Source organism: Pleurodeles waltl, chromosome 3_1 (genome assembly GCF_031143425.1).
Source record: "Pleurodeles waltl isolate 20211129_DDA chromosome 3_1, aPleWal1.hap1.20221129, whole genome shotgun sequence".
Taxonomy (NCBI): Eukaryota; Metazoa; Chordata; class Amphibia; order Caudata; family Salamandridae; genus Pleurodeles; species Pleurodeles waltl.
Genome location: NC_090440.1, coordinates 1,611,089,123 through 1,611,116,360, shown reverse-complemented (window position 1 = coordinate 1,611,116,360; position 27,238 = coordinate 1,611,089,123). Strand labels below are relative to the sequence as shown.

General features: G+C 46.7%; 1 protein-coding gene across 4 annotated transcripts in view; it reads left to right on the top strand.

Annotated features, from left to right (window-relative positions):
• GALNT3 (polypeptide N-acetylgalactosaminyltransferase 3) overlaps positions 1-27,238 on the top strand; it is a 681,517-nt gene that overhangs the window by 333,556 nt on the left and 320,723 nt on the right. The window lies entirely within an intron of this gene.

Genomic DNA, 27,238 nt, shown 5'->3' with positions numbered 1-27,238 from the left:
AAAATCTAACTTCACCATTAAGCAGGATTTTGTATCACCATTCTGGCCCTACTAAATATGATCTGGCTACTCCTTTCAGATCAGGATCTACCACTCAAACAGTATATGAGGGTAGCCCTAATGCTGTCCTATGAAAGGAGGAGGCCACACAGCAGTGTAAAAACAAATTTAGGAGTTTTACACTACCAGGACATATAGAGCACACATGTTCATGTCCTGCCCTATGGCCTACCTAGGTCCTACCTTAGGGGTGACTTATATTTAGAAAAAGGGGAGTTTAAGGCTTGGCAATTACTTTCAAATGCCAAGCCGAAGTGGCAGTGAAACTGCACACACAGGTACTTCAGAGGCAGGCCTGAGACATGGTTAGGGGGCTACTTATGTGGGTGGCACAACCAGTGCTGCAGCCCACTAGTAGCATTTAATTTACAGGCCCTGGGCACATGTAGTGCACTTGACTAGGGACTTACAAGTAAATGAAATAAGCCAATTGGGTATGAGCCAATGTCACCATGTCTGAAGGAGAGAGCATATGCACTTTAGCACTGATTAGCAGTGGTAAAGTTCGCAGAGTCCTAAAGCCAGCAAAAATGAGGTCAGAAAAAGAGAAGGAGGAAGGCAGAAAGTTTGGGGATGACCCTGCAGAAATACCATTTCCAACAAATGGCATGGGTTATCAGAGGAGCAGTGGTGAGCAGGGAAAAATGTAGCAAGGAAGCAATTGGGGTACTTGGCAGAGGGGTGATGAGGGCCCAGAAAGAAGCAGTCCAGTTTTGTGAGGGGGCGTGCAGCAAGTCATACAGGAGGTAAGGATGGGAGTGAGAGGCATCCCAAGGAGCAAGAGAAAAAGAAAACACATGCACTCCCATGGAGTGCTAAAAGAAATAGAAAAAAATAGTTCCCTGGTGTTACACTGGGAAGGATGGAAGTCATCCATTCAGACAAACATGAAAAGAGGAAGGAACGCCCTTGAATCAGAATCAGAGATAGACAACAGACCCAACCAATCATAAACTGTGGTCAGTCCCAAACCCCAATAAGAATTTAAATTGCAGTCAACAGGTCTTGTAACAGACATGTTTGCAAGACCTAAAATCAACACGTAAAGAGGGTATTCAGGTCAGAACAGTTAAATCATTCCTTACGTGAATTGCCATTCACTTGTGCATCAGTCCACAAGATGGATATTGGGGACTAAACCATAGTTTGTGGCATTGTGTTAACTCTTACTTTACATTAGAAATTTCTAAATGAGTCGGTCACGTTATTGCAACTGATTAGAACCAGTGTGTCTCAGGGAGATCACCATCCCACCTATTAAACATGACAGGAAGGCAGCTGTATTGTCCGACCTCCTCCAGCCGATTATTACTTTCCCCTTCTTGCCATTGACGTTGGCATAGTGCTAGCGCTGCCGGTCCTTAGTAAGTAAACTTACAAGGGGACGCGTATAGGTCGATGAACCTTTTGAATCGCATGGAGTATCCTTGTCATGCAGTGGTCACTGAACCAATAATCAACATCAATAAATCAAGATCAAACACTTAGGAAATCACAGAGAAAACCATACTAATCAGAAATAACCATCACTCATGGAAAAGGTAAAAAACTTTTATTCCCTATTGATTACAATTCTAATCAATTGGTAATTCTATCTTTATTAAGCAATCTTTATTAGTTCATCAAAGAAAACATTTTTCTATAAGAAAAACATGAGCAACAATGCAAATCATAAGTCAATGAATATCAGCGTTAATGATATAATTCAGGCAACTTATTAGTCATTTGTCACCGTCAGCGTCTCCCCTGTTAGCCTGCCTAACCAAGATTAGCATTAGAATGAGGGTCTTCATGCGAAAACAATTTATTGAAAATATTAATTTGGAAAAATCTACCTAAGAGAGCATTTCCATAAAAACAGCACAGTTGGTACCTAGAAGAAAAGGCACAAAGTTTGTCAGTCACATTTTCATAGCTACCTATCTAGGATGGATCATCAACAAGTCAGTCTTCGTCTCCAGGTCATCAGTGGTCAGCTACGGATCATGCTCACAAAGTATAAGCCCAGTTATCAGCACATCGGACAGCGTCTCCTGACGTCATCAACTTTCTCCTCGCAGTTCTGATTTCTCACCCCTTGTCATGAATTTTTATCAGGGTCTCCCATTCCATCCCACTAATTGCTAATTGGTCAGTCCATCGGAAGTTATGACTTGTTTACCAAATCTTTAATTTTGCATATGTCTTATGTACCATGAAACTGATTTGTCCTTGAGATGAGAACATCATCCGGCTCTTCCGGTAACAAAATTGTTGCATACGAGTCTTTAGTCACTGTCTCTATTGTTCAGGTCCTGGGAAAGTACATTTAGCCTACACTACACATAATTGTATCAAATTGTCTTCATCATCTCCTGTCCGTTGGTACATTTGCAGAATATTCTAGCTGAGCGGCTTGAACTCTGAGCGGTTCAAGGTTGCCATCCCCGGTTACCAGTCCTGTGCAAGACACTCATTTTCTTCATGTTCAGAGCAAGCAAGGCCCAGTGAAACCAGGCCCTTAGTCCGGGCTAATTTAAGAATATGAATCAACATAAAACATAGGTTATACATCCAGTTATGACATATTAGTGCGTTTTCTTATACATTTTTCTATTATTTAGCACCTGTTAATACAAATGGTGACCACATTCCGAGGGCACATTTTCGAGCGCATTCATTATTTTCTACAACTAATTTCTCTATGCATTTTTCTCATTAATAAATACACATTAATCATTAAAAGTTTCTTTAATTAGCATATCTGCTACACCAGTCCCTCCTCTGATGACTAAATATGCCATCACACCTTTCTTGGCAATACTTTACAAATTTGTCTCAGGTGTATTTTGCCTTCTTCTTGAATTTTCCCTATAAATTTGTCTTCTAGGTGGTTCTTCCATCCTCTGATCATTCTTAGATTTTCTTAATCTTATTTTCTGCCATAATTTGCATAATCCAAATATGGAAACAATCAAAGTTAATATTCCCTGGACAATTTTCCATAATAACCCATCCCAAATTTGACTAAACCAATTTCCCACAGAGGCAAATTCATTTCCATCCTTTTCCCAAACCCCTGGTTCCTTCAATTCTTTCAAATCCTTGCTTGAATTAGTTAAATTAGTAAGTAAGTCTCTTATCTCCTTATCATTCTCAGGTATGAACGAACAACAATGCCTAGCATTAATCATTTTAATCATTTTACAGACTCCGCCGTCTTTTGCCAAAATTATGTCTAAAGCAAGCCTATTTTGAAGCGTCATACCTCTATCCGCAGCCAGTTCAGTATTTACCAGGAGTATTGCCCCTGTAAAGTTTGTCAGCATATTATCCATAGTAGTAGACAATTTTCGTATCTTGCTTGCATTCAAAATAACCCCTACAGAAGGAATTATTGCACCAAAAATGTCCCCTACAATTGCAGAAGAGGTTTCCCTCATCTGTCGCTTATGATGGTGCTACACCTTGCTCTGCCATTACAATATAAGCTGGAGAATCCTCCGGTGGGGTCGGCTCCCCCACTGATGCCTTAATGTAAGTATCACCTTTCCTCGCACTCTTAAATGCCTTGAAAAACTTCATTTTGCCTGTTTTGTTTACTTTTAATTCAATAATGAAATTACTTTTACTCCCAAGATTCCCTTCACCCGCTTACTCAACCAATTGCCTCTTACGGACGGCTTCCAATCCGGTCGCGGCGCTTCTTATTAACTGACCTATCCCAATGCGGCACACTCTGACGTCACACTCACACACAGCGGCTGACAGTCTTGCGGCTCATCCTCCTTGACTCAATTCACACAATTAATGCAAATTATTGCGAGCACTTACCAAAACCCAATAACTAAAACAAACCTGCTGGTTTACCATAGGAAGGGACACAATCGCTTTAGAGACCTTATGGATTTTCACTAATGGCTCTCTTGGCTCATATATCTATTCCTCTTTCTCAGTCACCCACATTCGCAAGCAAAATTCAACCTGCACCTTTTACTCTCAATTGATCAATGGGTCTGTCCCGGTGCACATAGAAGTCGTCTAATCTCAGTCAAAATCTCTTTACCCAATTATCACACACACCGACTTGTTGGCCACGCCTGATCAACCTACTAAACCAGACAGATTACAACATATAACCAAGTGTCTCCTATACTTGTCAATATACTCCGGAGTCTTAGACCACGCAGGGTCCGTACATCACCAACAACCACATGGATAATTTTTTTGCACAAAGCACCACACACATGTGAAGTTCGACGATTTCCCTACTCTCATACTACAGAGTACGCACTCCTACTAGCCTCAACTGGAGTACACAGAGTTCCTACTATACCTCACATACCTCACAATTCACCAGCAATTTGCTTAAGCCTGTGCAAGCGCTACCTACCACTTTCTCACTGTCACAAAATACCCCAAAACATAGCCAACTTTTACTAGCATGATCCAGGATCTGGGAAAGTCATTTCTGGGCTTAAGGGGACATCATCTTTGCTACAATTGCCATTTCAGAAAAACAAAATTCAAACCTCATACATTATGAACAACTAACCCTACCTTAAACTACCACCATAACCAGTAATCTCCTCATAACTAGTTCCTCAGGGAAATGAACCATCAAGCTGCTACCAAAAACTGCTAGTGCGTCCGATCCTTAGTAAGAAAACTTACAAGGGGATGCGTATAGGTCGATTAACTTTTTGAATCGCATGGAGTATCCTAGTCATGCAGTGATCACTGAACCAATAATCAAAATCAATAAATCAAGATCAAACACTTAGGAAACCACAAGGAAAACCATACTAATCAGAAATAACCATCACTCATGGAAAAGGTTAACAACTTTTATTCCCTATTGATTACAATTCTAATCAATTAATTATATCTTTATTAAGAAATCTTTATTAGTTCATCAAAGAAAAAAAAATTCTCTAAGATAAACATGAGCAACAATGCAAATCATAAGTCAATGAATATCAGTGTAATGATATAATTCAGGAAACTAATTAGTCAGTCATTTGTCACCGTCAACATTTCCCCTGTCAGCCTACCTAACCAAGATTAGCATTAGCATGTGGGTCTTCATGCGAAAACAATTTAGTGAAAACATTAATTTGGAAAAATCTACCTAAGAGAAAAGTTCTATAAAAACAGCGCAGTTAGTACCTAGAAGAAAAGGCACACAATTTGTCAGTCACATTTTCATAGCTACCTATCCAGGATGAATCAGCAACAAGTCAGTCTACGTCAACAGGTCATCAATGGTCAGCTACGGATCAGGCTCACAGAGTATAAGCCCAATTGTCAGCACATCGGACAGCGTCTCCTGACGTCATCAACTTTCTCTTCGCAGTTCTGATTTCTCACCCCTTGTCATTAAATTTTATTAGGGTCTCCCAGTCCATCCCACTAATTGCTAATTGTTCCGTCCATCGGAAGTTATCACTCTAACCTATAGTTTTTGTTTAACAGATCTTTAATTTTGCAAAAGTCTTATGTCCCACAAAACTGATTGTATCAAATTGTCTTCATCATCTCCTGTCCGTTGGTACATTTGCAGAATGTTCTAGCTGAGCATCTTGAACTCTGAGCGGTTCAAGGTTGCCATCCCCGGTTACTAGTCCTGTGCAAGACACTTGTTTTCTTCATGTTCAGAGCAAGCAAGGCCCAGTGAAACCAGGCCCTTAGTCCAGCTAATTTAAGAATATGAAGCAACATAAAACATAGGTTATACATCCAGTTATGACATATTAGTGCGTTTTCTTATACATTTTTCTATTATTTAGCATCTGTTAATACATACGGTGACCACTCTCCGAGGGCACATTTTCGAGCACCTTCATTGTTTTCTACAACTAATTTCTCAATGCATTTTTCTCATTAATAAACACATATTAATCATTAAAAAGTTCTTTAATTAACATATCTGCGCCATCAATAGTGTTAAACGTAGTTGCCATTTCTGACTGGCATTACCATTTCCATATGACTGTCACATTCAGGATTAGTGCTAAATATGGTGGCCTATCTGTTTCCTTAATCTTGTATAATATTTTTTGTGGTTTGGCTTGGTTTGAGTTTATTATGATTTGAGTTTTGCTTCTTCTAGGCTTTTTTCAAGGGAATGGTGCTTATTTTTGGACTTCTTTTCAGGGGTGTGGTGTGGGTTCTCTGAAAAGAGTAGAAGCAAGGCGCAATTGATATTCAATGTGTGGTGTACAGCTCTTGAGCCCAGGATAAATATATGTGCCCAACACAGTTACTCTGGGGGTCATTCTGACCCTGGCGGTAAAAACCACCAGGGCCAACGACCGCTGGCGGTGCTCCCTTGGGCATTCTGACCGTGGCGGTACAACAGCGGTCAGAAACGGAAAACCGGCGGTGTACCGCCGGTTTTCCGCTGCCCTGGTTTTGGCCGCCAGGAACAGGATGTCGGTATGGGGTGTCGTGGGGCCCCTGGGGGCCCCTGCAGTGCCCATGCCATGCAGACACTGAAAATCGCGACGGGTGCAACTGCACCCGTCGCACCCCTTCCACTCCGCCGGCTCCATTCGGAGCCGGCATCCTCATGGAAGGGTGTTTCCCGCTGGGCTGGCGGGCGGCCTTCTGGCGGTCGCCCGCCAGCCCAGCGGGAAACCCAGAATACCCGCGGCGGTCTTTTGCCCGCGGAGCGGTATTCTGGCGGTCCCAGCCAGGCCGGCGGCTTCCGCCGCCGGCCGGGGTCAGAATGACCCCCTCTGTGTTACCACAAGAGATCCCATTAAGTAGCAAAGTGAGAGTCTGTCAGGATACTTTCATTCGATTTCCTCAGAAGCAGAAGAGAACTCCTCAGTCCAGACCCGAGCTACTCACAACGAATTTTAATCCTTCGTGCTGAGTACCCCGGAGGGGGAAAGAGGAATGGGATTGTAGAGAGACTGCTACAGAGATGATGAACTTCAGTACTCAGTCTGCCTCTTCACGTCTAAGATTAGATGCAGCACCTGCAAGAGTCACAGTCGCAATTACTAGGGACATACAACATCAGTTTTACACTTTCTACTCTTAACACTTAATTCTCTTTAATTCTATTATTTCTTCACTCACCCTGAGTTCTCTGTAGCCTTGCTTCTCTCTATGAATGATAAGCTCTTCTTAAAAATGCTTTTTACTGATTCTGGAAGAACTTCTCAACCTTTGTTAGAGATTGGTTTTATGTTGCTATATATATATATATATATATATATATATATATAGTTGATGATAATGCATTCTCCAATTCAGCTGATGTTAGTTGGTTTCTACTTTACATTAGAGAGTTCAATTACGTTTATTGCATTGGTAATTCTTGCTTGTGAAAGTTTGTTTCTCCTGTCTTATTTTGACTTCTGTCAATACTTGTATTTGTAAATGCTTGTTTATTAAAGTTCGTTTCTTCTTTCTTACTTCGACATCTGTTGATAACTTGTATTTGTAAATGCTTGTTTATTAAAGTTTGTTTCTCCTTTCTTACTTCGACATCTGTCAATAACTTGTATTTGTAAATGCTTGTTATTTAAAGTTTGTTTCTCTTTTAAACTCTACTTTGGTTTATTACAGTTGCATTTGTAAATGCTTACTTGTTAACATTCATTTCTCCATTAAACTCGCCTTCATTTATAACCTTGGTATTTGTAAATACTTGCTTGTTAATGTTCGTTTTTCTTTTGACTTTGGTATCTTAACCCCTTCGCTGCCAGGCCTTTTCCCCCTCCTGTGCCAGGCCTTTTTTTGCCTATTTGGGGCAGTTCGCGCTTAGGCCCTCATAACTTTTTGTCCACATAAGCTAACCAAGCCAAATTTGCGTCCTTTTTTTCCAACATCCTAGGGATTCTAGAGGTACCCAGACTTGGTGGGTTCCCTTGAAGGAGGCCAAGAAATTGGCCAAAATACAGTGAAAATTTCGTTTTTTTCAAAAAAATTGGAAAAAGTGGCTGAAGAAGAAGGCTTGTGGATTTCCCCCTGAAAATGGCATCAACAAAGGGTTTGCAGTGATAAACTCAGCAGCTTCCTAGCTTTCAGGAACAGGCAGACTTGAATCAGAAAACCCAATTTTTCAACACAATTTTGGCATTTTACTGGGGCATACCCCATTTTTGCAATTTTTTGTGCTTTCAGCCTCCTTCCAGTCAGTGACAGGAATGGGCATGAAACCAATGCTGGATCCCAGAAACCTAACCATTTCTGAAAAGTAGACAAAATTCTGAATTCAGCAAGGGGTCATTTGTGTAGATCCTACAAGGGTTTCCTACAGAAAATAACAGCTGAAAAAGAAACATATTGAAATTGAGGTGAAAAAACAATCAATTTTTCTCTACGTTTTACTCTGTAATTTTTCCCTGCAATGTCAGATTATGGAAAGCAATATACCGTTACGTCTGCTAGACTCCTCTGGTTGCGGGGATATATAGGGCTTGTAGGTTCATCAAGAACCCGAGGAACCCAGAGCCAATAAATGAGCTGCACCCTGCAGTGCGTTTTCATTCTATACCGGGTATACAGCAATTCATTTGCTGAAATATAAAGAGTAAAAAATTGCTATCAAGAAAACCTTTGCATTTCCAAAAAGGGCACAAGATAAGGTGCTGAGGAGCAGTGGTTATTTGCACATCTCTGAATTCCGGGGTGACCATACTAGCATGTGAATTATAGGGAATTTCTCAAATAGATGTCTTTTTTACACACTCTCCTATATTTGGAAGGAAAAAATGTAGAGAAAGACAAGGGGCAATAGCACTTGTTTTGCTAATCTATGTTCCCCCAAGTCTCCCGATAAAAATGATACCTCACTTGTGTGGGTAGGCCTAGCGCCCGCGACAGGAAACGCCCCAAAACGCAACGTGGACACATCCCATTTTTTTTAAAGAAAACAGAGGTGTTTTTTGCGAAGTGCCTACCTGTAGATCTTGGCCTCTAGCTCAGCCGGCACCTAGGGAAACCTACCAAACCTGTGCATTTCTGAAAACTAGAGACCTAGGGGAATCCAAGGAGGGGTGACTTGCGGGGCTCGGGCCAGGTTCTGTTACCCAGAATCCTTTGCAAATCTCAAAATTTGGCTAAAAAAACACATGTTCCTCACATTTCTGTGGCAATAAGTTCTGAAATCTGAGAGGAGCCACAAATTTCCTTCCACCCAGCGTTCCCCCAAGTCTCCCGATAAAAATGATACCTCACTTGCGTGGGTAGGCCTAGCGCCCGCGAGAGGAAACACCCCAAAGCGCAACGTGGACACATCCAAAATTTTGGAAGAAAACAGAGGTGTTTTTTGCGAAGTGCCTACCTGTAGATTTTGGCCTCTAGCTCAGCGGCACCTAGGGAAACCTACCAAACCTGTGCATTTCTGAAAACTAGAGACCTAGGGGAATCCAAGGAGGGGTGACTTGCGGGGCTCGGACCAGGTTCTGTTACCCAGAATCCTTTGCAAACCTCAAAATTTTGCTAAAAAAACACATGTTCCTCAAATTTCTCTGGCAGAAAGTTCTGGCATCTGAGAGGAGCCACAAATTTCCTTCCACCCAGGGTTCCCCCAAGTCTCCCGATAAAAATGATACCTCACTTGCGTGGGTAGGCCTAGCGCCCGCGACAGGAAACACCCCAAAGCGCAACGTGGACACATCCAAAATTTTTGAAGAAAACAGAGGTGTTTTTTGCGAAGTGCCTACCTGTAGATTTTGGCCTCTAGCTCAGCCGGCACCTAGGGAAACCTACCGAACCTGTGCATTTCTGAAAACTAGAGACCTAGGGGAATCCAAGGAGGGGTGACTTGCGGGGCTCGGACCAGGTTCTGTTACCCAGAATCCTTTGCAAACCTCAAAATTTGGCTAAAAAAACACATGTTCCTCACATTTCTGTGGCAGAAAGTTCTGGAATCTGAGAGGAGCCACAAATTTCCTTCCACCCAGCGTTCCCCCAAGTCTCCCGATAAAAATGATACCTCACTTGCGTGGGTAGGCCTAGCGCCCGCGACAGGAAACACCCCAAAGCGCAACGTGGACACATCCAAAATTTTGGAAGAAAACAGAGGTGTTTTTTGCGAAGTGCCTACCTGTAGATTTTGGCCTCTAGCTCAGCCGGCACCTAGGGAAACCTACCGAACCTGTGCATTTCTGAAAACTAGAGACCTAGGGGAATCCAAGGAGGGGTGACTTGCGGGGCTCGGACCAGGTTCTGTTACCCAGAATCCTTTGCAAACCTCAAAATTTGGCTAAAAAAACACATGTTCCTCACATTTCTGTGGCAGAAAGTTCTGGCATCTGAGAGGAGCCACAAATTTCCTTCCACCCAGCGTTCCCCCAAGTCTCCCGATAAAAATTATACCTCACTTGCGTGGGTAGGCCTAGCGCCCGCGAGAGGAAACACCCCAAAGCGCAACGTGGACACATCCAAAATTTTGGAAGAAAACAGAGGTGTTTTTTGCGAAGTGCCTACCTGTAGATTTTGGCCTCTAGCTCAGCGGCACCTAGGGAAACCTACCAAACCTGTGCATTTCTGAAAACTAGAGACCTAGGGGAATCCAAGGAGGGGTGACTTGCGGGGCTCGGACCAGGTTCTGTTACCCAGAATCCTTTGCAAACCTCAAAATTTGGCTAAAAAAACACATGTTCCTCACATTTCTCTGGCAGAAAGTTCTGGCATCTGAGAGGAGCCACAAATTTCCTTCCACCCAGGGTTCCCCCAAGTCTCCCGATAAAAATGATACCTCACTTGCGTGGGTAGGCCTAGCGCCCGCGACAGGAAACACCCCAAAGCGCAACGTGGACACATCCAAAATTTTGGAAGAAAACAGAGGTGTTTTTTGCGAAGTGCCTACCTGTAGATTTTGGCCTCTAGCTCAGCCGGCACCTAGGGAAACCTACCGAACCTGTGCATTTCTGAAAACTAGAGACCTAGGGGAATCCAAGGAGGGGTGACTTGCGGGGCTCGGACCAGGTTCTGTTACCCAGAATCCTTTGCAAACCTCAAAATTTGGCTAAACAAACACATGTTCCTCACATTTCTGTGGCAGAAAGTTCTGGAATCTGAGAGGAGCCACAAATTTCCTTCCACCCAGCGTTCCCCCAAGTCTCCCGTTAAAATGATACCTCACTTGCGTGGGTAGGCCTAGCGCCCGCGACAGGAAACACCCCAAAGCGCAACGTGGACACATCCAAAATTTTGGAAGAAAACAGAGGTGTTTTTTGCGAAGTGCCTACCTGTAGATTTTGGCCTCTAGCTCAGCCGGCACCTAGGGAAACCTACTAAACCTGTGCATTTCTGAAAACTAGAGACCTAGGGGAATCCAAGATGGGGTGACTTGTGGGGCTCGGACCAGGTTCTGTTACCCAGAATCCTTTGCAAACCTCAAAATTTGGCTAAAAAAACACATGTTCCTCACATTTCTGTGGCAGAAAGTTCTGGCATCTGAGAGGAGCCACAAATTTGCTTCCACCCAGCGTTCCCCCAAGTCTCCCGATAAAAATGATACCTCACTTACGTGGGTAGGCCTAGCGCCCGTGACAGGAAACGCCCCAAAGCGCAACGTGGACACATCCAAAATTTTGGAAGAAAACAGAGGTGTTTTTTGCGAAGTGCCTACCTGTAGATTTTGGCCTCTAGCTCAGCCGGCACCTAGGGAAACATGCCAAACCTGTGCATTTCTGAAAACTAGAGACCTAGGGGAATCCAAGATGGGGTGACTTGCGGGGCTCGGACCAGGTTCTGTTACCCAGAATCCTTTGCAAACCTCAAAATTTGGCTAAAAAAACACATGTTCCTCACATTTCTGTGGCAGAAAGTTCTGGCATCTGAGAGGAGCCACAAATTTCCTTCCACCCAGCGTTCCCCCAAGTCTCCCGATAAAAATGATACCTCACTTGCGTGGGTAGGCCTAGCGCCCGCAACAGGAAACACCCCAAAGCGCAACGTGGACACATCCAAAATTTTGGAAGAAAACAGAGGTGTTTTTGGCGAAGTGCCTACCTGTAGATTTTGGCCTCTAGCTCAGCCGGCACCTAGGGAAACCTACCAAACCTGTGCATTTCTGAAAACTAGAGACCTAGGGGAATCCAAGGAGGGGTGACTTGCGGGGCTCGGACCAGGTTCTTTTACCCAGAATCCTTTGCAAACCTCAAAATTTGGCTAAAAAAACACATGTTCCTCACATTTCTGTGGCAGAAAGTTCTGGAATCTGAGAGGAGCCACAAATTTCCTTCCACCCAGCGTTCCCCCAAGTCTCCCGATAAAAATGATACCTCACTTACGTGGGTAGGCCTAGCGCCCGCGACAGGAAACGCCCCAAAGCGCAACGTGGACACATCAAAAATTTTGGAAGAAAACAGAGGTGTTTTTTGCGAAGTGCCTACCTGTAGATTTTGGCCTCTAGCTCAGCCGGCACCTAGGGAAACCTACCAAACCTGTGCATTTCTGAAAACTAGAGACCTAGGGGAATCCAAGGAGGGGTGACTTGCGGGGCTCGGACCAGGTTCTGTTACCCAGAATCCTTTGCAAACCTCAAAATTTGGCTAAAAAAACACATGTTCCTCACATTTCTGTGGCAGAAAGTTCTGGCATCTGAGAGGAGCCACAAATTTCCTTCAACCCAGCGTTCCCCCAAGTCTCCCGATAAAAATGATACCTCACTTGCGTGGGTAGGCCTAGCGCCCGCGACAGGAAACACCCCAAAGCGCAACGTGGACACATCCAAAATTTTGGAAGAAAACAGAGGTGTTTTTTGCGAAGTGCCTACCTGAAGATTTTGGCCTCTAGCTCAGCCGGCACCTAGGGAAACCTACCAAACCTGTGCATTTCTGAAAACTAGAGACCTAGGGGAATCCAAGGAGGGGTGACTTGCGGGGCTCGGACCAGGTTCTGTTACCCAGAATCCTTTGCAAACCTCAAAATTTGGCTAAAAAAACACATGTTCCTCACATTTCTGTGGCAGAAAGTTCTGGAATCTGAGAGGAGCCACAAATTTCCTTCCACCCAGCGTTTCCCCAAGTCTCCCGATAAAAATGATACCTCACTTGCGTGGGTAGGCCTAGCGCCCGCGACAGGAAACACCCCAAAGCGCAACGTGGACACATCCAAAATTTTGGAAGAAAACAGAGGTGTTTTTTGCGAAGTGCCTACCTGTAGATTTTGGCCTCTAGCTCAGCCGGCACCTAGGGAAACCTACCAAACCTGTGCATTTCTGAAAAATAGAGACCTAGGGGAATCCAAGGAGGGGTGACTTGCGGGGCTCGGACCAGGTTCTGTTACCCAGAATCCTTTGCAAACCTCAAAATTTGGCTAAAAAAACACATGTTCCTCACATTTCTGTGGCAGAAAGTTCTGGCATCTGAGAGGAGCCACAAATTTCCTTCCACCGAGCGTTCCCCCAAGTCTCCCGATAAAAATGATACCTCACTTGCGTGGGTAGGCCTGGCGCCCGCGACAGGAAACACCCCAAAGCGCAACGTGGACACATCCAAAATTTTTGAAGAAAACAGAGGTGTTTTTTCCGAAGTGCCTACCTGTAGATTTTGGCCTCTAGCTCAGCCGGCACCTAGGGAAACCTACCAAACCTGTGCATTTCTGAAAACTAGAGACCTAGGGGAATCCAAGGAGGGGTGACTTGCGGGGCTCGGACCAGGTTCTGTTACCCAGAATCCTTTGCAAACCTCAAAATTTGGCTAAAAAAACACATGTTCCTCACATTTCTGTGGCAGAAAGTTCTGGAATCTGAGAGGAGCCACAAATTTCCTTCCACCCAGCGTTCCCCCAAGTCTCCCGATAAAAATGATACCTCACTTGCGTGGGTAGGCCTAGCGCCCGCGACAGGAAACACCCCAAAGCGCAACGTGGACACATCCAAAATTTTGGAAGAAAACAGAGGTGTTTTTTGCGAAGTGCCTACCTGTAGATTTTGGCCTCTAGCTCAGCCGGCACCTAGGGAAACCTACCAAACCTGTGCATTTCTGAAAACTAGAGACCTAGGGGAATCCAAGGAGGGGTGACTTGCGGGGCTCGGACCAGGTTCTGTTACCCAGAATCCTTTGCAAACCTCAAAATTTGGCTAAAAAACACATGTTCCTCACATTTCTGTGGCAGAAAGTTCTGGCATCTGAGAGGAGCCACAAATTTCCTTCCGAGCGTTCCCCCAAGTCTCCCGATAAAAATGATACCTCACTTGCGTGGGTAAGCCTAGCGCCGCGACAGGAAACAAACCCAAAGCGCAACGTGGACACATCCAAAATTTTGGAAGAAAACAGAGGTGTTTTTTGCGAAGTGCTTACCTGTAAATTTTGGCCTCTAGCTCAGCCGGGACCTAGGGAAACCTACCAAACCTGTGCATTTCTGAAAACTAGAGACCTAGGGGAATCCAAGGAGGGGTGACTTGCGGGGCTCGGACCAGGTTCTGTTACCCAGAATCCTTTGCAAACCTCAAAATTTGGCTAAAAAAACTCATGTTCCTCACATTTCTGTGGCAGAAAGTTCTGGCATCTGAGAGGAGCCACAAATTTCCTTCCACCCAGCGTTCCCCCAAGTCTCCCGATAAAAATGATACCTCACTTGCGTGGGTAGGCCTAGCGCCCGCGACAGGAAACACCCCAAAGCGCAACGTGGACACATCCAAAATTTTTGAAGAAAACAGAGGTGTTTTTTGCGAAGTGCCTACCTGTAGATTTTGGCCTCTAGCTCAGCCGGCACCTAGGGAAACCTACCAAACCTGTGCATTTCTGAAAACTAGAGACCTAGGGGAAGCCAAGGAGGGGTGACTTGCGGGGCTCGGACCAGGTTCTGTTACCCAGAATCCTTTGCAAACCTCAAAATTTGGCTAAAAAAACACATGTTCCTCACATTTCTGTGGCAGAAAGTTCTGGCATCTGAGAGGAGCCACAAATTTCCTTCCACCCAGCGTTCCCCCAAGTCTCCCGATAAAAATGATACCTCACTTGCGTGGGTAGGCCTAGCGCCCGCGACAGGAAACACCCCAAAGCGCAACGTGGACACATCCAAAATTTTTGAAGAAAACAGAGGTGTTTTTTGCGAAGTGCTTACCTGTAGATTTTGGCCTCTAGCTCAGCCGGCACCTAGGGAAACCTACCAAACCTGTGCATTTCTGAAAACTAGAGACCTAGGGGAATCCAAGGAGGGGTGACTTGCGGGGCTCGGACCAGGTTCTGTTACCCAGAATCCTTTGCAAACCTCAAAATTTGACTAAAAAAACACATGTTCCTCACATTTCTGTGGCAGAAAGTTCTGGCATCTGAGAGGAGCCACAAATTTCCTTCCACCCAGCGTTCCCCCAAGTCTCCCGATAAAAATGATACCTCACTTGCGTGGGTAGGCCTAGCGCCCGCGACAGGAAACACCCCAAAGCGCAACGTGGACACATCCAAAATTTTGGAAGAAAACAGAGGTGTTTTTTGCGAAGTGCCTACCTGTAGATTTTGCCCTCTAGCTCAGCCGGCACCTAGGGAAACCTACCAAACCTGTGCATTTCTGAAAACTAGAGACCTAGGGGAATCCAAGATGGGGTGACTTGCGGGGCTCGGACCAGGTTCTGTTACCCAGAATCCTTTGCAAACCTCAAAATTTGGTTAAAAAAACACGTGTTCCTCACATTTCTGTGGCAGAAAGTTCTGGCATCTGAGAGGAGCCACAAATTTCCTTCCACCCAGCGTTCCCCCAAGTCTCCCGATAAAAATGATACCTCACTTACGTGGGTAGGCCTAGCGCCCGCGACAGGAAACGCCCCAAAGCGCAACGTGGACACATCCTAAATTTTGGAAGAAAACAGAGGTGTTTTTTGCGAAGTGCCTACCTGTAGATTTTGGCCTCTAGCTCAGGGGAAACCTACCTACCCTACTTGCGTGGGTAGGCCTAGCGCCCGCGACAGGAAACACCCCAAAGCGCAACGTGGACACATCCAAAATTTTGGAAGAAAATAGAGGTGTTTTTTGCGAAGTGCCTACCTGTAGATTTTGCCCTCTAGCTCAGCCGGCACCTAGGGAAACCTACCAAACCTGTGCATTTCTGAAAACTAGAGACCTAGGGGAATCCAAGGAGGGGTGACTTGCGGGGCTCGGACCAGGTTCTGTTACCCAGAATCCTTTGCAAACCTCAAAATTTGGCTAAAAAAACACATGTTCCTCACATTTCTGTGGCAGAAAGTTCTGGAATCTGAGAGGAGCCACAAATTTCCTTCCACCCAGCGTTCCCCCAAGTCTCCCGATAAAAATGATACCTCACTTGCGTGGGTAGGCCTAGCGCCCGCGACAGGAAACACCCCAAAGCGCAACGTGGACACATCCAAAATTTTGGAAGAAAACAGAGGTGTTTTTTGCGAAGTGCCTACCTGTAGATTTTGGCCTCTAGCTCAGCCGGCACCTAGGGAAACCTACCAAACCTGTGCATTTCTGAAAACTAGAGACCTAGGGGAATCCAAGGAGAGGTGACTTGCGGGGCTCGGACCAGGTTCTGTTACCCAGAATCCTTTGCAAACCTCAAAATTTGGCTAAAAAACACATGTTCCTCACATTTCTGTGGCAGAAAGTTCTGGCATCTGAGAGGAGCCACAAATTTCCTACCACCCAGCGTTCCCCCAAGTCTCCCGATAAAAATGATACCTCACTTGCGTGGGTAGGCCTAGCGCCCGCGACAGGAAACACCGCAAAGCGCAACGTGGACACATCCAAATTTTTTGAAGAAAACAGAGGTGTTTTTTGCGAAGTGCTTACCTGTAGATTGTGGCCTCTAGCTCAGCCGGCACCTAGGGAAACCTACCAAACCTGTGCATTTCTGAAAACTAGAGACCTAGGGGAATCCAAGGAGGGGTGACTTGCGGGGCTCGGACCAGGTTCTGTTACCCAGAATCCTTTGCAAACCTCAAAATTTGGCTAAAAAAACACATGTTCCTCACATTTCTGTGGCAGAAAGTTCTGGCATCTGAGAGGAGCCACAAATTTCCTTCCACCCAGCGTTCCCCCAAGTCTCCCGATAAAAATGATACCTCACTTGCGTGGGTAGGCCTAGCGCCCGCGACAGGAAACACCCCAAAGCGCAACGTGGACACATCCAAAATTTTGGAAGAAAACAGAGGTGTTTTTTGCGAAGTGCCTACCTGTAGATTTTGGCCTCTAGCTCAGCCGGCACCTAGGGAAACCTACCAAACCTGTGCATTTCTGAAAACTAGAGACCTAGGGGAATCCAAGGAGAGGTGACTTGCGGGGCTCGGACCAGGTTCTGTTACCCAGAATCCTTTGCAAACCTCAAAATTTGGCTAAAAAAACACATGTTCCTCACATTTCTGTGGCAGAAAGTTCTGGCATCTGAGAGGAGCCACAAATTTCCTACCACCCAGCGTTCCCCCAAGTCTCCCGATAAAAATGATACCTCACTTGCGTGGGTAGGCCTAGCGCCCGCGACAGGAAACACCGCAAAGCGCAACGTGGACACATCCAAATTTTTTGAAGAAAACAGAGGTGTTTTTTGCGAAGTGCTTACCTGTAGATTGTGGCCTCTAGCTCAGCCGGCACCTAGGGAAACCTACCAAACCTGTGCATTTCTGAAAACTAGAGACCTAGGGGAATCCAAGGAGGGGTGACTTGCGGGGCTCGGACCAGGTTCTGTTACCCAGAATCCTTTGCAAACCTCAAAATTTGGCTAAAAAAACACATGTTCCTCACATTTCTGTGGCAGAAAGTTCTGGCATCTGAGAGGAGCCACAAATTTCCTTCCACCCAGCGTTCCCCCAAGTCTCCCGATAAAAATGATACCTCACTTGCGTGGGTAGGCCTAGCGCCCGCGACAGGAAACACCCCAAAGCGCAACGTGGACACATCCAAAATTTTGGAAGAAAACAGAGGTGTTTTTTGCGAAGTGCCTACCTGTAGATTTTGGCCTCTATCTCAGCCGGCACCTAGGGAAACCTACCAAACCTGTGCATTTCTGAAAACTAGAGACCTAGGGGAATCCAAGATGGGGTGACTTGCGGGGCTCGGACCAGGTTCTGTTACCCAGAATCCTTTGCAAACCTCAAAATTTGGCTAAAAAAACACATGTTCCTCACATTTCTGTGGCAGAAAGTTCTGGCATCTGAGAGGAGCCACAAATTTCCTTCCACCCAGCGTTCCCCCAAGTCTCCCGATAAAAATGATACCTCACTTGCATGGGTAGGCCTAGCGCCCGCAACAGGAAACGCCCCAAAACGCAACGTGGACACATCCCATTTTTTGAAAGAAAACATTGCCTACCTGTGGATTTTGGCCTGTAGCTCAGCCGGCACCTAGGGAAACCTACCAAACCTGTGCATTTCTGAAAACTAGAGACCTAGGGGAATCCAAGATGGGGTGACTTGCGGGGCTCGGACCAGGTTCTGTTACCCAGAATCCTTTGCAAAACTCAAAATGTGGCTAAAAAAACACATGTTCCTCACATTTCTGTGGCAGAAAGGTATGGCATCTGAGAGGAGCCACAAATTTCCTTCCACCCAGCGTTCCCCCAAGTCTCCCGATAAAAATGATACCTCACTTGCGTGGGTAGGCCTAGCGCCCGCGACAGGAAACACCCCAAAGCGCAACGTGGACACATCCAAAATTTTTGAAGAAAACAGAGGTGTTTTTTGCGAAGTGCTTACCTGTAGATTTTGGCCTCTAGCTCAGCCGGCACCTAGGGAAACCTACCAAACCTGTGCATTTCTGAAAACTAGAGACCTAGGGGAATCCAAGATGGGGTGACTTGCGGGGCTCGGACCAGGTTCTGTTACCCAGAATCCTTTGCAAACCTCAAAATTTGGCTAAAAAAACACATGTTCCTCACATTTCTGTGGCAGAAAGTTCTGGCATCTGAGAGGAGCCACAAATTTCCTTCCACCCAGCGTTCCCCCAAGTCTCCCGATAAAAATGATACCTCACTTGCGTGGGTAGGCCTAGCGCCCGCGACAGGAAACACCCCAAAGCGCAACGTGGACACATCCAAAATTTTGGAAGAAAACAGAGGTGTTTTTTGCGAAGTGCCTACCTGTAGATTTTGGCCTCTATCTCAGCCGGCACCTAGGGAAACCTACCAAACCTGTGCATTTCTGAAAACTAGAGACCTAGGGGAATCCAAGATGGGGTGACTTGCGGGGCTCGGACCAGGTTCTGTTACCCAGAATCCTTTGCAAACCTCAAAATTTGGCTAAAAAAACACATGTTCCTCACATTTCTGTGGCAGAAAGTTCTGGCATCTGAGAGGAGCCACAAATTTCCTTCCACCCAGCGTTCCCCCAAGTCTCCCGATAAAAATGATACCTCACTTGCATGGGTAGGCCTAGCGCCCGCGACAGGAAACGCCCCAAAACGCAACGTGGACACATCCCATTTTTTGAAAGAAAACATTGCCTACCTGTGGATTTTGGCCTGTAGCTCAGCCGGCACCTAGGGAAACCTACCAAACCTGTGCATTTCTGAAAACTAGAGACCTAGGGGAATCCAAGATGGGGTGACTTGCGGGGCTCGGACCAGGTTCTGTTACCCAGAATCCTTTGCAAAACTCAAAATGTGGCTAAAAAAACACATGTTCCTCACATTTCTGTGGCAGAAAGGTATGGCATCTGAGAGGAGCCACAAATTTCCTTCCACCCAGCGTTCCCCCAAGTCTCCCGATAAAAATGATACCTCACTTGCGTGGGTAGGCCTAGCGCCCGCGACAGGAAACACCCCAAAGCGCAACGTGGACACATCCAAAATTTTTGAAGAAAACAGAGGTGTTTTTTGCGAAGTGCTTACCTGTAGATTTTGGCCTCTAGCTCAGCCGGCACCTAGGGAAACCTACCAAACCTGTGCATTTCTGAAAACTAGAGACCTAGGGGAATCCAAGATGGGGTGACTTGCGGGGCTCGGACCAGGTTCTGTTACCCAGAATCCTTTGCAAACCTCAAAATTTGGCTAAAAAAACACATGTTCCTCACATTTCTGTGGCAGAAAGTTCTGGCATCTGAGAGGAGCCACAAATTTCCTTCCACCGAGCGTTCCCCCAAGTCTCCCGATAAAAATGATACCTCACTTGCGTGGGTAGGCCTAGCGCCCGCGACAGGAAACGCCCCAAAACGCAACGTGGACACATCCCATTTTTTTAAAGAAAACATTGCCTACCTGTGGATTTTGGCCTGTAGCTCAGCCGGCACCTAGGGAAACCTACCAAACCTGTGCATTTCTGAAAACTAGAGACCTAGGGGAATCCAAGATGGGGTGACTTGCGGGGCTCGGACCAGGTTCTGTTACCTAGAATCCTTTGCAAAACTCAAAATGTGGCTAAAAAAACACATGTTCCCCACATTTCTGTGGGAGAAAGTTCTGGAATCTGAGAGGAGCCACAAATTTCCTTCCACCCAGCGTTCCCCCAAGTCTCCCGATAAAAATAATACCTCACTTGTGTGGGTGGGCCAGGTGCCTGCAACAGAATAAGGCCCAAAACCTGAAGGGATAGAAGGGATAGCACAGTAAGTTTATAAGGGCATATTCTTTTATACATCTTGAGACGGACTCTGCTTTGGGGACCCACATAAGTGAGGTGTCATTTTACTTGGGAGACTGAGGGGAAAACTGGGTGAGTAGGAATTTTGTGCTGGAGCGGTGATCCTACTAAGAAAAATCAGGAAAATATGCTTTTTTATGCAAATTTTGAGGTTTACAGAGGAGTCTGGGTAAGAAAATGTTAGGGGAGCCACGCAAGCCACACCTCCCTGGACTCCTTGGGGTGCCTAGTTTTAAAAAGTTTCTGGGTTTTGTAGGTTTCCCTGCATGAAGGCCGCACCCAGGACCAAAAACATAGGTGGGCCCTCCCCCGCAAACACATGTATTTTTGGAATATATCCCTTTGATGTGTGCACATACATCCGTGATGTGCCAAACACTACAATTGTGAAAAGAAACACACTTAGGTTATGTGAAGAAGACCCCTCACCCACCAACCAAGTTGGTGGCATGCTTCATCATCGGGGTCCCACCCGAGGCACCTAGCGTGTCACAGGTGTGCTGCGACACCTGATTACAGCGGAGCAGGTTTTGTCATTTTTTACAACACATACTGGTTGGATTTGGCACGAGGGTGAGTGATGGTTCAGTGGATCAAATTTTATTAACAAGAGATTTCACAAAAATGAAATGCACTGCTAATAAGTGAAAGGCAAAAAAGTGAACCAATGACTCACAGCTTGTGAGCTGTAAAGCCGCGACAAGGCACCAACCGCTTTACAGTCCATTCACACACCTTTCATACATGACACGCACAAGACCATTCACACCGCCAGCCACGGGCCCAGCACATTACAACACTCACATCGACAGACCGCGCCACTCAAGGGCCCATCACTTACATACGCCCACATGCCTGATACAAGAATCACACCAGCTGATGGGAGTGTGGACTGCCGTTTGGCTGGCACCGCCAGCCAAGCGCCACCCCACGCACACCGCCAGCCAAGCGCCACCCCAAACACACCGCCAGCCAAGCGCCACCCCACGCACACCGCCAGCCAAGCGCCACCCCAAGCACACCGCCAGCCAAGCGCCACCCCAAGCACACCGCCAGCCAAGCGCCACCCCTAGCACATCGCCAGCCATGCGCCACCCCACGCACACCGCCAGCCAAGCGCCACCCCACGCACACCGCCAGCCAAGCGCCACCCCACGCACACCGCAATCACTTTCTTTAATTTATAAACAACAAAAAAACTACTAATTATAAAATAAGCACAAAACTACAAACACAAAAGCTCTAACTAAATACACAACAGATGCCAACCGTGAAACATATGAAAATATAAAACAGACAGCTTACGCTCACGGTATTTCCCAAAAGTTTTTCCTTGTGTGGTAACTTCTAAAACAGCTGGGCACACACAGCCCAGGCTTTGAAGGGCATTCGGGGCAGTACATTCGGCTCTCCCGCCGGATTGATCTCCGGGCACATACTCTACATTTCTTTGTGGGCATGTCTTTTTTGGGAGTGGGAGGAATGTGATCTGGAAAGTGCCGATCTTTCAATCTAGCCACATCCTCCACCACTTCTACTCTAGGAACTCTTGCCGGTTCCACCACAATAAGGCTTTCTATCACCGACTCCTGAAATTTAACAAATGTCATCCTTGACTCGGGTGAACAATCCTTGTATACAATAAAGGCATTAAAAGTTGCCAAATGAAATAAATGTAGGGCCAACTTTTTATACCACACATATGACTTACGAAGAGCAGTGTAAGGTTCTAACCTCTGATCTACTCTATCAACACCACCCATGTGCCTATTGTAGTCCAAAATGCACGTAGGTTTGCGCACTTCCGCAACCTGACCCCAAACAGCCACAGGGGAAGTACTCTCATCATGGATGGTCGATAGCATGTACACATCCCTCCTGTCTGAAAATTTCAGAGCTAGCAGCTCATTATTCCGCAAGGCACTGCACTGTCCCCTCTCAAGTTTTTTACAGACAAGCTCCCTTGGATAGCCTTTCCGGTTAGAACGGATTGTGCCACAAGCAACAGTGTCCACCCTAAACAACTCCTTGAACAACTGCACTCCAGTGTAGAAAATATCTACGTACAAATGGTGACCTTTGTTAAACAGCCGTCTAGCAAGTTCCCACACAATTTTTTCGCTAACTCCAAAAGTGGCCGGACAACCAGGAGGGTCAATACTGGAATCCCTACCAGTGTAGACCCGGAAATTATACACATATCCTGTACTGCTTTCTGACAGCAGATACAATTTAATCCCATACCGTGCCCTCTTACTAGGAATGTACTGCTTAAAAACTAAACGCCCCTTGAAAAGGACCAAAGACTCGTCCACACTTATCTCTTTGCCTGGGACATAGACCTCTGAAAACCGATCCACAAAATGATCAAGGACAGGCCTAATCTTAAAAAGGCGGTCACACAATCAGGGTGATCTCGTGGCAAGGCTAAAGCATTGTCTACAAAATGCAGCATACGAACAAGAAGCAAATACCGATTACGTGTCATAGTTGCAGGAAATATAGCAGTTGCCATCAAGGGACTAGTAGACCAATAAGAAGCCAGTGACGGCTTCCTGATCAACCCCATCAAAAAAGACAAACCTAAAAACCTTTTCATCTCTTCCAGATATGTGGGAACCCAATGAGTAGCTCTAGACTGAGGCTTAAATCTGGCAGCGTTGTCCCGCAAATATTGCTCTGCATACACATTTGTCTGCTCCACAATCTCTTCCAAAAATACATCGTCCATAAACAAGTGAAAGAAATGGACAGGCAGAAAGTTTTCCGTATTAACTCTACACCCTGGGAGACCAGTAAATGCAGGTAACTGTGGCTGCTCCATGTTTGGGGCAATCCAGGTGTCAGGTCTTCCAATGGGAAACCCTGCAGCCCCAGGCTGCTGCACTCTTGGCAGATCAATGTCCTCCTCTAACACAGGCCCTTCATCTGCACTGAGAGTAGCTTCCTCATCAGAAGAATACTCTCGGACAGAAAACTCACTTCCAGAATCTCCTGCTTCCTCCTCTGCCTCAGATGCAGAGTCAGTGTCGTAATCATGGTCTGAAGACGACTCAAAGAGCATGCGAACAACCTGCTGAGCGGTCACTTTGCGGCTAGCCATGATCCTAACAACAAATGGATTGCCAACAACAACTAGCACTAAAATAAGTAATAAACAAAGTGTAGCTTTATTACAAAGAGTTATGTACTACAAAAAACTATACCACTCAGTTGCCTGAAATAGCTACTCACCAAGCAACTACTCTGCACAGACAGCAATCACCAATGATATCCCACTAAAAAGAAAAAAGAAAAAAGCAATTTAGACATATGACAACACAAACATCACTGTGCTCAAATCTAAGGACAATGTCAAACACACAATACTGCATTTAGTACACCACCTACAAACATGTCAACAATACTCCTTTGGAGTAAATTGCTTTCACTTACCTAAAACATGCAACTATGCAAACCACAGGACAACTACTGCCAAAACCGCAAAGATCCACAGCAAAGGAAGCAAAAGCGTTGAACTAGAAGAAAAAGAAGAAATAAATTGTTATAATCACAAATACAAATACTTTGCCAGTTGACAAACACCCCACCACCAAGAACTTAGAAGTTGTCCCTGGTACCTAAGTGGATCCTGCCCCCCTCGGGGGTAGATTGGCGTAAAAGAATTGCCCAATCTGACCCCAAGGGGGGCAGAAATGGGCAACACCTCTGTGCCCCCTTTCAGGGGGCGACCCTTCCCAAAGGGGGCACCCCCAGCACAACACAAAACAAAAAAATCCCTGCCGTATTGGTGGTCTCTGCCCTCCTTGGGGGCAGATGGCCCTACAAAATTACGGGCAGAGATGGGCAATACAAATTTTCCCCACCTTAGGGGGGCGACCGTTGCCCAAGGGGTGCCCCCAAACACACACCAAACACAATCCCTGGCACCTAGTGTGCTTCCACCCCCCCCCCCCCCCCGGGCCAGATCGTCCAAAAAATGGCTGGTCCGCCATCGGGGGGGGGGGGGCTGGTGAAACAGAAAAAAAAAAGCTCCCCAGGGGAGCAACCCTTGCCCAAGGAGTTGCCCCCAAAATGAACAATAAAAACAAAATCCCTGGTGTCAAGTGGTTTTCGCCCCCCCCCCCCCGGGGGGCAGATCAGCCCAAAAATCGGCGGATCTGCCCCCGGGGGGGGGGGCAAAATACAAATAAAAATTGCCCCCGGGGGGGGGGGGCGACCCTTGCCCAAATGGTCGCCCCCAAAAACACACATAAACAAACATATCCCTGGTGTCTAGTGGTTTTGCCCCCCCCCGGGGGCAGATCCGCCGAAAAATCGGCGGATCTGCCCCCGGGGGGGGGCGACCCTTGCCCAAGGGGTCGCCCCCAAAAACACACATAAACAAACATATCCCTGGTGTCTAGTGGTTTTCGCCCCCCCTGGGGGCAGATCCGCCGAAAAATCGGCGGATCTGCCCCCAGGGGGGGGCGAAATACAAATAAAAATTGCCCCCGGGGGGGGGCGACCCTTGCCCAAGGGGTCGCCCCCAAAAACACACATAAACAAAGATATCCCTGGTGTCTAGTGGTTTTCGCCCCCCCCGGGGCCAGATCCGCCAAAAAATCGGCGGATCTGTCCCCAGGGGGGGGCGAAATACAAATAAAAATTGCCCCCGGGGGGGGCGACCCTTGCCCAAGGGGTCGCCCCCAAAAACACACATAAACAAAGATATCCCTGGTGTCTAGTGGTTTTCGCCCCCCCGGGGGCAGATCCGCCGAAAAAACGGCGGATCTGCCCCCAGGGGGGGGGGGCGAAATACAAATAAAAATTGCCCCGGGGGGGGGCGACCCTTGCCCAAGGGGTCGCCCCCAAAAGCACACATAAACAAATATATCCCTGGTGTCTAGTGGTTTTCGGCCCCCCCTGGGGGCAGATCCGCCGGAAAAATGGCGGATCTGCCCCCGGGGGGGGGGGCGAAATACAAATAAAAATTGCCCCCGGGGGGGGGCGACCCTTGCCCAAGGGGTCGCCCTCAAATTCACCCAAAAAGAAAATCCCTGGTGGCTAGTGGAGTTTCCTGCTCCACGATCGCGGGCCCTGCCCGCGATCGTGGAGCAGGAATCTTCTGAAAACAGACACAGGGGGAAAGGAAAAACCCTTTCCTTTCCCACCGTGTCTGTTTTCTCAACCCCCCCGCCCCCCAAAAACGGAGAGGACTCACCTTTCGGGTCCTTCTCAAAGACGCGCTGGAAGCAAATGGCTTCCAGCGCGCCCGGCAACACTAGATGACGTCAGCGCGCTGTGCGCGCGCTGACGTCATCGGATTGCCGTGGGGGGCGGGGGTGGAAGGGGAAGGTCTTCCCCTTCCATCCCCGCCTGGGGGGGGGAGGGGGTGCACGGGGGGCGCGGTAGCGCGCCCCCAAGTTCCCCTGTGCCTAGGACGAGATGATCTCGTCCAAGGCACAGGGGAACTGTAGCCTTGGACGAGATCATCTCGTCCAAGGCACAGAACCGGTTAAACAGGAACCTTGTAAACATAAGGTTTATTCATACATTAAACTCTGTAGTCTTGCCAAACCTCCACTGGAACGGTTTACTATCAAACTCCTCGAATAAACCTTGACAACATTTATCACGTTTTCTGTAAAATAGCCTTCAAGGGTAATTTTACCTCACAGGAGTTTCTGCTCTGAAGCGCGCTCTCTCTCCACACAGCTGATTCCTGTCAGACCTCAGTTGAAGTGTGAAGCTTCCAGCTTGTGAGCTCGTAACCTAGCAACCAACCGATTGCAAGACTAGAACTGTAACTAACCTTCAGGACTCACGACGCCCATCTTGAATCTTCTCTTCTTGATTCTTCCTTTGAAATAAGCGCAAGATTACTCTGCAAACCTTCTTCCAGTTTGGGCTTTGCTGTCTCCACTGAGGATATCTCTTTGCTTTTCTCAAGCATTTCTTTGATTTGATTTGGCAAGTTTGTGTGGTCATGACAGAGCCGCTATGTGAGGGAAAACTATTGGATGTGGGGAAGAGAGAGCCAATGGATACGTGACAAGGTGCAGAAGTGAGTTGTGTGATCAGACACAAAGGCATAGAAGGAGCTACAGGATGAAATGAGGAAGGGAAAACTCCAGGTTGTATTTGGGGGGGCACAGAGCTGCAGCATGAGCTCATGTCGCTAATCCCGTGGTGAAGTGCAGAAAGAGCGATTCAGGTTGGAATGCACAGAAAATAGTGCACAATGGAGGAGATTATCATATTGAAGTGCAAATGGCAGAGGGATGGGATGGGGTGGTGTGCTCTGAGTGCTGCACAATGAGATGCATGCTAGATGTCAACTGGATGAGGCCAGATGTTCATCCAGGATTTGCCGAAAGAGAGCCTCTGTTTAAGGTTGATGAGAGATTCATGAGAGCTGCAGGGTGTTGTATAGATGGCTTTCCCATAGATGGTGGGGAGAAGGGTGAGCTCGAGAACGATTTGTTTGTGGGGAAGAAGCGAGATGAAGCATAAAGGGTAAATTACAGAATGAGAAGCTTGGTGTTGCACAGTGGAGACGTCAGACAAGGCGTGCTACAGGACTGGATCCTGGATGGAGAGTGGCAAGACATGAACAAATTACATAGAAAACTGCAGGGAAAGATTTCCTGGGTGAAGTACAGAGAAGTGGCTCAGCAGTGTAGTGTGGAATAGGTAGTGGGGTTACAGATCCTGCATG